This window comes from Gavialis gangeticus, unplaced genomic scaffold (assembly GCF_001723915.1).
Source record: "Gavialis gangeticus isolate Ggan-Ray unplaced genomic scaffold, GavGan_comp1, whole genome shotgun sequence".
Lineage (NCBI taxonomy): Eukaryota > Metazoa > Chordata > Crocodylia > Gavialidae > Gavialis > Gavialis gangeticus.
Genome location: NW_017729031.1, coordinates 26552462 through 26555999, shown reverse-complemented (window position 1 = coordinate 26555999; position 3538 = coordinate 26552462). Strand labels below are relative to the sequence as shown.

The 3538-nt window shown below is 44.0% G+C and overlaps 1 long non-coding RNA gene across 1 annotated transcript in view; it reads right to left on the bottom strand.

The window, feature by feature from the left end:
* Window positions 1-2464: 2464 nt before the first annotated feature.
* LOC109301716 overlaps window positions 2465-3538 on the bottom strand; it is a 21156-nt gene continuing 20082 nt past the window's right edge. Inside the window, exon 3 of the long non-coding RNA XR_002098580.1 lies at window positions 2465-2478. This is a non-coding gene — a long non-coding RNA (uncharacterized LOC109301716). The remainder of the gene's footprint in view (window positions 2479-3538) is intronic.

Sequence of the window (3538 nt, the reverse complement as noted above, 5' to 3'; positions counted from 1 at the left end):
TTGTTTGGCCATTGCAAATGAGTTGATATGGCAGCACATGCAGCTTGTGAGACACATGAGTCTGGAATCAGTGCAGCATACAAGAAGTGATTGAGAGGATGTAAAGAGGAAACAACAAGCTGTGATGTCCATTTTATCACAGTACAATAGTACTTTATACTCTGTCATGGAAAGGGACATAAGAACATCTTTAGTAATGAGACAAGGCGAATGGTCCACTATTTAAGGCATTAACCTAATAATCTAGACCAGGGGTTGGTAACCTATAGCTCATGGCCTAGATCTGATTCTGGAGCCATTTTTGGCCTACAGCACTGGTGGGGTTCGGTGACATTTTGGTGGGAGTGTGGCAGGGAGAAAGGGTTGTTTCCCAGGCAGCTGAGCAGAAAGGGTGGTGGCAGTACTATGAAGGAGCGATGTGGCTCTGGCAATGGTGCAAGCTGGATTGGAAGCATCCTGTGGTTAGAGATAAGGTCCACAGTCCTCCGCCCTTCCAAGATATCACATCTACTTAAAGAACCTTGCGTGCCCACATCTTTAGACCAACATGACTACAACCAAAAGCCCTCCAATACAAAACATTACAGACCTCTGCTGTCTACATTTCCCTGCTCTATGCTTATACAATTCCTTGCTTCTCCCTGAAATTCCTGTGATCTTGTGGAAAGCACAGAAGCTCTGATCCTCAAAGATACATTGGTATCTAATTCTCATTGAAATCAGTGGGAGGGGCCAAAAATCTTTAAGTATCTAGAGAACGGTCAGTTTGTGCTTATCCATGCCTACCCTACCTCAGTGCCATGCCAAGGAAGTGCCACCATTGAGCACTTCCTGCCTACTTTTATTTGCTGCCCATGCATCAATTCCTCAAAATTAAGCAATGTTCCCTTAAAGCAATGAAGAACTTGGGCTAATAGCCTCTCTGTCTTGGGAGTAATTAAGAGGGGTGCTGGATAGTATAGTTATGACCTTACTTTTGTCAACCTTACACAGTGTTGTTGTCAAGATTAATTAAGGAGTGTGAGGTGCTCAGAAACTGGCAATGGAAGCCATATAGTGAAGAAAGATGTAATTTAAGATGATATAAGTTTATATTTTCTTTTTTGAAGAAGATTGTTTACCTTTTAAATGCTCTTGTGTCTTCGTGTTTGAGTGTCTTTTGCATTAGGACTTGTATTTTGGACGCTTCCATTTTAATTTCAAATACATGCATACATGAATAACTAACGCATCCATATTGTACCAAATGCCAAAATAGGAGTGCAGTGTAATGCCATTTAAAGCAGCAGAGCCTAGTAAACCAACCAGACCTTTCACCTTTTCTAATTGTACCACATTGTCAATTCATTATAGTCCTAAATTCTTTGATAACAAAAAGTGCACATTTTCAAAACATCTCTATTTGTGTGCCCTTTCTGCTTTAATTGGGTCTCATGGGGAAACATCTAGTCATGTAGATTAAAATGAAAAATCAGAGCAAGTATTAAGTAGTCACGTGTTTCAATTTCATGCCCAAAGACTAGAAGTATCTGAGAGAATGCAAAAAATAAGGAAACAAAGCTACCATCTGAATAAGCATAGTTGGAAGCACTTCCTTTAACCCCCTACCCTTACCTCAAAGGAGAATCCAGCAGTATGAGGTGCCTGCATCTCCACTCTGCCCATAGCCAGATGCCATATCTCAAGGCTCATTGCCTATTTAAGACCTCTTCTGGACCGTTTCCACCAGTGGGGTTCCTGCCAGGGTTTAAAGCCAGCATTCTTCTCCAAGCATTGGGCCAGTGAATAACAATGGTACTTCCACTTGGTTTCTAATAGGCTGTAAATGTCCTTTGGGATTCAGGTGGTTGTGATTTGCATTCCTCAGTTGCTGTGGGGTTAATCAAACCCATGGCTTATAAATATGGTCTGTTTCCCTGTGACAGTTTCCATTAGCAGAAAGGAGAGGTAAGAATCAGAGCTATGCAAAATGTTTACGTGTCAGGGGTAGACTGAAATAGCAACATAGTGGTTGCATCTGCACATTCATTAATGTGCCATAGTTACTGCACGTTAAGTTTAGTACCTGGATAACCAAGTACTAAATCACTGTTTAGAAACTGGCGCTACTGCTCAGTAGTGCCAGCACATGGGTTTTTACAGATGCTAACTGTGCAGTAGCTTAACACTTGTATTAGCACGAGTTTTGCCTGGCACAATATTGTGCAGTGTTATTAAGCTACTACACAGTTAGTGTCTCGTGTAGACACCCAGTGAGTAGAAGAGACTTTCACTTGAAATAAAGATACTGGAAAGCAAAGCAATTCTATTTCACAACCAAAATTCTGGGATAGCATTCACTGGACAATAAAAAGTGACCAAGTCACCTGTACATAGGTACAGGAACACCCAGGGACACAGCCCTAATTGTCTCTTGCTTACAGATGGCTCTAGCATCACTACTATTACAATTGGATGCACAATTCTTCTTCTGTGTTGCTTAGCGCAGAGTATAGAAGACACTTGCATTTAAAAATTACACTTATAATTAGGGCTTGGTTTAAATTGTGATTTTGTATTTTTCATGGAAATCATGAAATTAAGTGATTTTCATGAAAAATGTTTTTTGCAATGAAATATGCCATCATATGGCCACTTGCTGGGAAGTTCCCTGGTAAGTGGCCGTATCATAGCATTTTGTTGCAACAAGCTGGCTGCTGCAAGCCGGAGAAAGCATTCCTCAGCCATCAGCAAAAGCCTTAGCAGCTCGGGGGAGGGGAGTCACAAAAGGGACAGGGGGAAGAGAGCTGGGGGATGTATAGAGAAGGGGCCAGGTATTTGCTCTTCCAGGTGGGAAAACTGGGTCACAGGGGGTTGGGGCAAGGGAAGATAACACATGTGCACAGGAGCAAACCTGGTACCCAGCAGCAGGGCTTTCTGCTAAGGAAGCCAGGAGCTTCCAAGCCTCTTGTCTTCAATGAATAGGAGCAGCAGGAGTTGCCCAACCACGTGGAGAAATTGAGGATAGGAAGCCAGAACTCACGTGTGCCTATAAGAGCAGCCAGTCAAGGAAGCAGGATGCTTTTGGCATGATTATTCAAGCAGGTACATCATTGCCTGCCTGCTTCCTTGTTCCAGTCATGCTGCTCTCCGCCTTCAATAAGGAGATAGCAAGACAAGACAAGACCATCTCAGCCCAGGACCATGTAAAGCAGTACCCTACAGGAACCCTCCATGCTGATTGGCTGATGCTGAGCTCAGCATTGGACTTGCTGCTGATTGCCTGGGAGTCTGGCAAGGCAGCATTTTTGGAAAGGGAATTTCTTCCCTGCCTATCAGAAACAATGTGGGGTGGATGGCTGGTACTGTTCTTCCTGCCTCTTCCAGTGGAGAGGGGTGGGGGGTCCAGCCACAATCAGAGGCCTTGGGAGCAAGGCCTTCACTGCTGCAATTAAACCTGGCCCTAAACCTGCACCCTCAGCCAATGGGGGGGGCATGAAGGGAGGAGAAGGGCACGAAGGGCCCCCGCCACGCTAGTGTTCATGATATTAGAGAGCTG